This window comes from Neopelma chrysocephalum, unplaced genomic scaffold (genome assembly GCF_003984885.1).
Source record: "Neopelma chrysocephalum unplaced genomic scaffold, ASM398488v2 Primary Assembly neopelma1_63, whole genome shotgun sequence".
In the NCBI taxonomy this organism is placed as follows: Eukaryota; Metazoa; Chordata; class Aves; order Passeriformes; family Pipridae; genus Neopelma; species Neopelma chrysocephalum.
The window spans coordinates 4,914,578-4,924,598 of NW_020897720.1; the positions used below are offsets into that span (position 1 = coordinate 4,914,578).

At 51.2% G+C, this 10,021-nt stretch overlaps 1 long non-coding RNA gene across 1 annotated transcript in view; it reads right to left on the reverse strand.

The window, feature by feature from the left end:
• Window positions 1-8,344: 8,344 nt before the first annotated feature.
• Window positions 8,345-10,021, reverse strand: part of LOC113967378 — a 13,231-nt gene continuing 11,554 nt past the window's right edge. The window contains exon 4 of the long non-coding RNA XR_003534147.1: window positions 8,345-8,426. This is a non-coding gene — a long non-coding RNA (uncharacterized LOC113967378). The remainder of the gene's footprint in view (window positions 8,427-10,021) is intronic.

Below are 10,021 nucleotides of genomic sequence, written 5' to 3' on the forward strand. Positions count from 1 at the left end.
TGCCGGATTTAGCTGCGCTGTCTTGCAACACCTCATTAACCCAGGGCTCTCCTCTCGTTAGGCTTCTGCCGCTCAGAAGCCGCCCCCGCAGGTACACGCTTGATGCCCAACCAGGGAAAAATGTCAACACTTGGGCTGAAAAATAATCCCCGGGGAAGCCACAGTAATTGCTTCAGACAGATGGACAAGCCAGGATGGCATTGCCCAGGGAAACCATGCTCACCTCAGGGAGTTTGTCCTTAGGGTGAGAGGTGAGGGGGGGTGGGGGGGGAAGGAAAATTATAAGATTTAATAAAATCATTACAAGTGAAGATCTTTCCCAATAAGTGCAGGGAGCCCAAGTGTGCTGTTAGAGGTTTTCTGGAGTGTGAAGGAAAGGGAAGAAAGGAAAGGGAAGGAAAGAAAGAAGGGAGGGAGATAGGGAGTGAGGGACAAGAAAATGCCGGAGAAAGGTAAAAGCTGGGTCGGGCCATGCTGCACAGCTGGGTTGGGCTGTGGAGTGTGCTGGAGGAAGGGAACACACACCTCTGCTCCATGGGACAGATGGACCAATGGTCCTTCAGTCCATCATGAGCTCCCTGTACATACAGGGCAGATGTCCTGCCCAGCACTCCCCATCTTTGTGTCCAGTTCTGGAGCCCTCACTCCAAGAAGGACATGGAGGGGCTGGATTATGTCCAGGGCAGGCAACAGACCTGGGGAAGGGTCTGGAGCACAAGTCTTATGAGGAGCAGCTGAGGGAGCTGGGGGGGGCTCAGCTTGGAAAAAGGAGGCTCAGGGGGGACCTTCTCACTCCCTACAACTCCCTGACAGGAGGGTGAAGCCATGTGGGGGTCAGGCTCTGCTCCCAGGGAACAAGGGACAGGACAAGAGGAAACAGCCTCAAGTTGTGCCAGGTGAAGTTTAGATTGGAGATTAGGGAAAATTTCCTTCCTGAAAAGACTGTCCAGCCCTGGCACAGGCTGCCCAGGGCAGTGGTGGAGTCCCCATCCCTGGGGGGATTTAAAAGCCATGTGGATGTGGCACCTGGGGACATGTTTTAGTGGTGGCCTTGGCAGTTCTGGGGCAACGGTTGCACTCGATGATCTTAGAGGGCTTTTCCCACCTAAATTATTCCACGACTCTATGATTTTCAGCCAAGGGAGCCCACGCAGGGAGCACCAGGGCTGCTGCTATTTCGCCTTCGGTTTCGGATCGGAGCCGGCGGGAGCGGGCAGGGACAAGCTACGCGGGCGGGAGGCCCCGAACAATAAAGAAAATAAACTCTGCCCCCCAGGCTGCTGGGGGGCGGCACACGGGAATTCCGCTTTCGCTCTGGAAGCTCCGCCGCGCCCGAGCCGCGGGATGCCCGGGAGGTGGCGGTGCGGAGGCGCCGGGAGCGCCAGGAGCGGGGGGGAGACCGGGCATCCCTCCCCGCGCTGCCGGTGCCAGCGGGCGGACATCGAAGCGCCAACATCTGGCTCAGCATCTGGCGGACAAATGGAGCGAGAGGAGCTGAAGGGGGCCCGGGAAGCGGTGGGTCCCCCCACCTGCCCAGGGGTGCTGGTGCTGCACCCACCTCAGGGAGCCCCCGCTGCCCCCCGCGTGGGGCTGGGGCTGTCCAGGGACCCCCGTGGGGAGCAGGAAGGGTAGAGTGGGGTTACACTCCTGGCAAAACCGCTCATCCCTTAACGTGGCTTCTCCTTCCCTATCCTATCACCCCGCCGCTGCTTTGCCCATGAGACCGCGCTCAGCCCCAGCCTGATGAGCCAAACCAACCCGAGCAAGGGAGCCTGGAATAGTCTGTTATTAAACTCGGGGAACTGATGGGAATCCAAGCAAAAGGAAAGCTTGGGTTTCTGCTGCTTTCCTGTGGTTGGCATTTTGGAAAGGCTGCTGGAGGACACACACGTCTCAGGACAGGAGCTGTGGGATGCAGTGTTGGGCACCGCGATGCTGTGAAGCATCATCCCCTCAGAGGCTCTGGCAAAGACTGAGAGAGCCCCTGCAGTCACAGTCCCAGCCTGCCACCTCATGATGCCCATCCTTGCAGCTCTCCCTTGGCAAGGGAGGTGCAGCAGCACTGTCCATGCCCCCACCTCCATACACCCATCTCCAGCACCTCCTGCTGCACCCCAGACCTCCCTCCCCACTGTCCCAAGCCTTTCTTGAGCACAGGTTATGCCAAACCACTTCAGGATGTGCTGACTGAAACAAGCTCTTGGGGCAGCACAGCTATTCCCATTTGTGCTGTGACTCCGTTTTTAGAGCCAATATCTGAGGATTTCCTGAGCTGTGGAGGGAGCTGGGGTAAATCTCTGGCCAGGCTAGTGGGACAGTGTAAATCCATTCAATAAAGAGGAGCGATTTCCATGGGGAAGGTCCCACTGGGAAGAATGGGGGGATTTGCCAGAGCAAGGTCTGCCAAACCTCCACCTCACAGCATCGCCACAGTTCGTGCAGGTTGGGCTCTTCCTCAGCATGTGCAGCAATTTGTTCTGGCTAGTGAGGGTGGCTTGTGGCAAGTGCTAATCCCAGCTCTGGGGTCGAGCCCCTCAGGAGGGGGAAGAGGCCCCAGCTCCCAGCCCTCACTCCTCAGGAGACACCGAGTATCCAAAAGCAGCAGCTTTGTGTAATCCCCACACAAAGAGGTGGTCACCGCTAATGGGTTTACCTGCTTAATTCTCCCCAGCCCTTCCTGGCTCTCAGGGTTTTCCCTTCCCCACTGACTCGGTGCTACAGGAAGCTCTGCTTCCCACATTAAGCAGATTGTCTGCAGCAGGACATGCAAATGCATTTATCCCGCTGAATTCCCGAGCTGTTACACCATGGCGTTTCCGGGATATGAATCCTCTGTCACTCACATCCTTCCCTGCCCTATTTCCGGACCTGGGCCACGACACATTTATCACCCAAGGCACAGAGCATCTTCAATCTCCCCTGGCTCCCAAGGTGGTTCCCCTGGGATCATCTGCTGTCACCACCAAATGCCCAGAGGAACCCTGGTGCTCATGGTGACCACCAAAACACCTCCCACCCCACTGCCAGGGCTCACCCCTGCCCAGCACAGCCCCACGTCAGGGGGTCCTGGTGGTGGGTACACTTAGGACAAGCTCAAACCACTCCCCACCATCCCAAATTTACTGTTTCTCTGCAGAAATTATCCCAACGTGGGTTTCCTCCTTTTGCAGGAGAGGAGTTGGGAAGGAGGGTGGGTGGGCACCCGCACCCACATGTGCCAAAAGAGCCAACTGCTGCAACAGGCCTCAATTAAAAGGGGATTCTAGGTTCAGATCAGCAAACACTGGCCTAATTCAGGAAGGAAAGGCTCTGTCACAGCATTGCTGTGCAGGACACTGGGCAGGAAAACTATTTCCAGGCACAGCCATGAAAAGTTACAGCTTGATAACTCAGACTGCAAGGTCTGTGCTCTTTAGAGAACAAGGCCCCAAGCTCAGGGCCAAACCCTGCTCTCCAAGGACAGGTCAAGCTTTCCAAAGCAAATCCAAGTGCAACTCAAAGCCATCTGAATCCAATTGCTGCTCACTCGGGCAGATCCCCCTTGTCACCGAGCACGGAAATTCAATATATGGGAAGAACTTGAAACAAGAAAATGAAATTCTGTTTATTTTCCTAGCAGGAGTCTGGCCTAAACCCTTCACTTTTCAAGAGTCAGTAACTGTTGCTTCCTTTTTTACCCTCCTTTAATTACATTTCTAAGCTAAATGAGAACCAAGATGAAGGCTTGGGGCACTACCACAACATCTTTGGCGAGATGTACCCTGGCCAAAGGTGCAATTCCAGAACAAGACACTGCATAATGAATTATAATTAAAATACTGTTTTACCAATTTTTCTCAGAGTCTGGACAGGTTTTCCCCAACACAAAAAAATCCTATGTTTTTTCTAGCCAAACAACTTGTCTAAGAAAGAGCTTGTGAAGGGCATCTATAAGGAAGGCAGACCCTGCCCTTACCGTGTCTGCCCACATCAACAGTCTGGGAAAATGCACCCAGGCAACTTGAATTTTCCCCATCCAGGTTCCTCCATATGCCATGTGGAGCCAGGTAAAGATGGAGGGAAGGAGAAAGGGAGGGACATGTCACATGGATGAGCTGGGCAGAGCCAGATACTGATGGCACCCAGCAGGAAGCCCCTGGCTTGGGTTTGGATCACCTCTGCTCCCAGTCTCCTTTCTAGATGGTTCTGAAATTTTAGTCTGGAAAAAAAGGATGGTGTCAAAGTATCAGGAAGGGAAAAACAACACAACTGCCTCACAGTTGTCATTGCAGATGCCTTTGTGGCTGAAGGAAAAGGCACATGGGCACTGTGCTTCAGCATTAGCTCCAACCACTACCATGAGGAAACCCCTCACCCCACTCACACCTGCACTGCTGTGCTGGGTGACTCCAGCTCCTTCACCACTTCAGGATTTAACTTTCCTTGTGCACCATGTAGTTTATATTGTGTTAAGCCCATCTAGACAGCAAACCATTTCCTCCTGCTTATAACAGCCCTCCTGTTCCTCCCCGGCATCCGCTGCACACCGCTAAGCCCAAACGATTAACACTGTCTCCACCACGGAGCAAGGAGAGGTCCCAGAGCTCTTAAACGCCCTGCGCTCCCCCAGCCTGCTCTGGGCTGGGGTTCTGTAACAGACCTTCTTCCCTCATAACACTTGTGACACATTAATTTATTCTGTGCCCATGGGATGGGTCCCAGTGTGCACGGCACAGCTTCATGGACCATCCTGCTCCCCCAGCCAGGAGTTGCTCCATCCCGTTATTCCAAACCCCTTGAAGCCATCTCTTGTCCTTCCACACTGAACTGCAGGTTTTAACCTCACTTTTTTTTTAGTAAAATCCTTTTTCTGGTTGCACTCAATGCTCACTTAGCTCCTGTCCACCTCCAAGGTCCTACTGTCCGGTGTTGCTACAGCTCCTGCTCCCCTTGGCTCCAGCCCCACTGCTGCCCACCCCGTCTCCCATCTCCCAGCTCGCCTCCCCATGTAACCAACCAGAAATTACACCCCACAGAAGAGTTAAACCAGCCTGGAGAGTTGCTGCTGCCCCACTTTGCTGCCTGAACACCATCCAAAAGCAATTAGGCAGCACAATAACCCCGGTCAGGAGCAGTGAGGTTCTGCAGGGACAGATGACGCGACAGCAGCAACACCAGCCACCCCATTCTCTCCAGGATTTTTCCTGCAAAGCCATTTCCATTCACAAACATGAATTCAATTTTCTTTCCTCAAGCTTCCAGTGCTGAACCCCCAGCCCAGGCTCCCCCCACCTCACAGTTTGTGCTGCCTGGCCCCATCCCCACATAGTTGTCCCCCACGGCATAGGAACCCCAAGCAGCCCTGAAAAGCCAACACAAACTGCCACTGGGATGCCACCCATCATGCTGACAAATCTGCAAATAAGTAAGTGCTGAAAAGAAGAAGAAAAGAATAAATAAAAGGACATGGAGGAAGGAATCTGCTTGGGGAACAACTCCATCTGGGCTTGGCACGGGGTCTCACTCACCGCATCACTGCTAAAGGGACGATGGGTCCTGGCCAGCGACAGAGCTGCTGGCTCTGACCCTGCAGGGATTCAGCCAGTTCAAACTCTGAGGGTGCAGGAATTCTCTGCTGAAACGGGGGCCACACAGCCAGGGATTCCTGAAAAAATAAAGTAGGTGTGTGTTTCCCTTTCTTCCCTGCCCCAGACAGGCTGGGCAGTGTCCTCAGCATCATGAGCGACCAGCATCACCTCAGGTCTCTGTCCCACGAATTCATCACTTTCTGGCAGTGTTTTATTTATCTCATGTATTTATTTTCTATATGGTTTGTCCCGAAATATGGCAGTTTGGACTTTCTAGGCTTTCCTGTCCCACTGGGATAAACCCAACATGTGGGATGACACAGGAGATGGAATCAGCCAGTGCTGCTATTATTGTGCTCTGTCTTCTGCCAGCTCCACAGAGGCTTTGTGGGCTTTGGAGGTTTTTTTTGTTTCTCAGCTTTTTTTTCCCTTTTTCTTTTTTTTTTAACTAAACTGGTGCTTTTAACACTTGATAGCTTTAATCTTTGCAAAAGTTAGAAATAGAAAAAAAACCTTCTGAGATCTACTTTTCCAGGTTTTCATGAAAATAAGAGAATCTCTTCAGTGAGTGTTCTCTGTGGGTGACTGCTGGGATGTACCAATGTAGCAGTGACCGCAGGCCCTGTGCTTCCCCACCTCACCATCTCACCAGGACCTTAATTCTGTGCATTTTGGGATAGAGCATCTCTGTGATGACAGCAGGATGTTTAGCCCCAGCTGAAGCAGTGCCATGACCATCCCCCAACCCAATGATCAAGAATAAGAATTAAAAGAAAAAAAAAACCCTCTTTGAAATCAGTTTTAAGTAAACAAAAAATTGATCTCACAAGCTCTGTAACCACAAGCATAAATTTGGGTTTGGCTGGGCTTTGTGTTTTGCTTGGGTTCTTCTGCATCACATATGAAGTCTATTTTAGGATGATTTGCTCAAGCAGTTCAGCACATCACCAGGGCCAACATGCACTCAACAGTCACTCAGGAGCCACTGCTGTCCCCATGGCCACCAGCTGCCCCAGAGCAGCGAGAGGCAGAGCTGGTCTGGAGGGCAAAAAAAATCCCTTATTCCTTGGGCTCCTACTACCACAGGCAAGCTCTGGCATGAGTTCTCCCACTCATCTGGCCACTTCTCCTGCCGCTGGACATGTTCTTGTCTACACTGAGCCTCCTGCCTGTTTTTATCCACAGCCAAACAACCTGGAAGGAGTCCCTGAATGCCTGTCCTTGCCCCAGGACAGGCAGCTGTGGCAGCTGTCACCTCCTCAGGTGAGGGACAGAGGCGCAGCTCACCCAAGCATCTCCACATTCCCATAGCTCCAGCCATGCAAGCTCGGCTGAAGCAGGAGGGAAACCAGAGCGTGTCAGAGCCCCGCCTGAGGAGTGTCAGGAGAATTACAAAGCTGCACAGAACATCTCACCACTGCACTTTCCGGAGAGATAAGGACCTGGGGGTGGCGTTCCTTGGCCAGAGACTGAGAGTTCCTGTGCTCCCAGCCAGAGGGAAGGCAGGGAACTGCTGACAGCCTGAGTACTCCTCTGCTTCCCAACCCTGCCATCAGCTCCAACAGCAGCTACTGTCTGCCCCAAGTTACCTCAGCGCTCACAGAACTTACTCCTGTGGTCAAAAGTAACTCCTTCCCTACCTCCTGGCAAAGTTGGGACTGCTGGAACAAGGAGGCAGAGTCATTCACTCATCCTCACAGGAGAGAGAAGGTCAGTCCTGGCTGGGACTAGGACCCCCAGGGCAAGGGGAGCAGCACCAGTGCTCGGAGCTTTGCAGGGCTGGGGGCAGTGCTGCATGGAGCCTGTTGCAGAAGCACAAGTCAGGCACAGAACTGTGCAAGCTGCTGTGAAATAGAAGTATTAACTGGTAGGGCTCACACGTCACTGATGAGACTGAAGGCCACACACAGCTGGGGTTTACCTACCCTGAGGGAAATTACCAAACCAAATTCATGCCCATGAAACACTGACGGCTCATCCCCACGTACTCAGCGTTCAAAGAATGATTGTTGTCATCTTTTGAAACTCTCTGATTAAAAAATATATCTAACTGGCATGACTGTAGGTTGCCTTCATTTATTCATTCACCACGAGTGAATTATTCAGTTTTCCAGAATCCCAACACAGAAACCCTCCCCACTGAGATGGACAGGACGTGCTTTTAGTGGTTTAGCAGCTGTGCATCCTGTGTGTCCTTCGTGACAGCCACGAGTCCCACTGCAGCACTGTCAGACTGCACTAAGTACATCTGCACTTTTGTAGTAACTTCAATATAAATATATATTTATATCGAGTCCAGGAGTTGGACTCAATGATCCTTGTGGGTCCCTTCCAACTCAGGATATACCATGATTCCTCGATATATTTATATTTGTCATACATTCAGGAAGGCTGACTTTTCAAAGTCTTGCAGGGCTTGGAACAAGGAACAATTATAATCAGGAAGTGAGCAGAGTGAGATATCTCCCATCTTTTTATAGAATAAAAGTTCCATTTCTATCACTGTAGGGATAGATCTGACATTAAACTCAAGCTACCTGGATATAGGAAAAAAAAAGGTCAGGATCCTACAAAGTAAATTCCATACTATTGCTGTCAGATTTTAACATTTCAAGACAGATAGAAAAAGCATTTCTCCCCTATAACATGAAATGATCTGGAATTTCTGTGGAAAACTGCAGAAAACAGCCTGACCTGCTGAAGCACACAGACAAGAGCACATGGAGACACCAGGACCATGGCAGCACCTCACTCACCAAAGGATGGCTCTAGCACAAGTGTGAGCACCACCTTGCACAGAACCTGGGTCTCTTTCTCACACAGCAGCAACTCCAACCTCTGCGTGTTCTTTGCACATCCCTGGATGGAAAGAATAATTCAAATTAGCCATTAGCTGAGATTATTTGGAATTAGTGAGGTTCTGCTTCTTGCTGCTGGAGCATAAAACCTGCCATGATTGGCTGATGAAGACTGAGAATGGCCTAGGAGGTTTCTTAAGATGAGTTTATATCTAGATGTTTAACTTTTTAATGAATTTTTATGCTTTTGTCAATTTTATTCAAATCTGATAGATCTTATTCTCTAAACCAGCAGCATCGGCATTGGTGTGGAAGAATAGCATCTACAAGAGCAGATGCAGGGGGACACAAGGGACAAACCTCTCATTCCCAGGGCTTGCCCTCTGTTTCCAGACCATAGCAAGCCCACACAGCAGACTGAAATTATTTACTCCACAGCACAGGAGCCTTAACCACCTGCGGCAAGCGGAAAATGACAATGACAGGGAGAAAAGGCAAATTTTATTGTGTCTGGAGAACTGCAGCTCCGTGAAGCTGAAGTATTTAAATAGACAAGAATCTTTTGTTCAGGAAACTGAGCACTAATAATAACATTTCCTCCCGCAAAGCAGGCTTCTTCCCAGCTGCTTTCCACGGTCTCTGCCTCCTCCTGTTCTCCTGGCACTGTCCCAGACCTTATCACCCCCCTTTCCCCTCTCAGGCTACAGAACACCCCACGGTTTTCCAGGCTGCCTTCACTCCAGCTTTCCCTCCTCCACCAAACATCCAGATTTTCTATTTGATTTCCTACTCTGTTTTTTCCTCCAAGCTGTCTCAGCAAACACACACCAAAAAGAGAAAGCCTCTCTTCTATGGCTCTGGTGCCCCGTGACACGGCTCCCCCTGGCCCCACAACCTTACTGGAAGAGTCTGGTCCTGCTCATACAGACATCTCACTTGGAGGACACAGGACACCAGAGCAGGCTCATTCCAGAATCATCACCAGCATCTTTTGCCAAATGCCCATAGCTTCCCAAAGCTCAGGGAGAGTTTTAAGAGGGATGAAGGAAGACACAAATTGATGTCCCATCACCCCATCAACTTTCCAAACCCTGACCAGAGCATGGAGGTGTTCCAGCTATCCAGCTGGAAATTATTTCATTATTAATTATTTAATTACTTATTCATTTTCTATGGACAAGCTTCTCAAGTCAGCCCTAAAATAAAAAACCACCCCAGGACACCAGTCCTGTACATGGGTGTTGAGATCCACTGCTGTGGGAGCAGAAAGGCTCTTGGTGTAGCCAGATACCCCGTCAAGGGAGGACATGGAATTTCCTGGAGCAAAGACCAAGCCTTAATTTGTTCCTGCCAGCACAGAACAATGCACTGAAGGAGACAGCAGTCATTGTCTGGGAGAGCAAAGCTGTGGTTCCCGTCTTCCCCACCGGAATAACATCCCTGTCCCCACAGCTGGCAGGTTACGCAGCAGTGGTCCCAGGAGCTGAGGGCTGGGAAAGGACATCCCATGGGGAAGGACAAGTCAGTGCTGGCCTTGCAGCCCCTTGCTGGGGCAAAATAAACTGAAGAAAGAGACTGAGCAGTCAGAAACCAGGTCTTTCGGAAATCAAGTCCTACCTGGAGGAAATGTAGGGGTGAAGGAGCCGTATCTGGGGT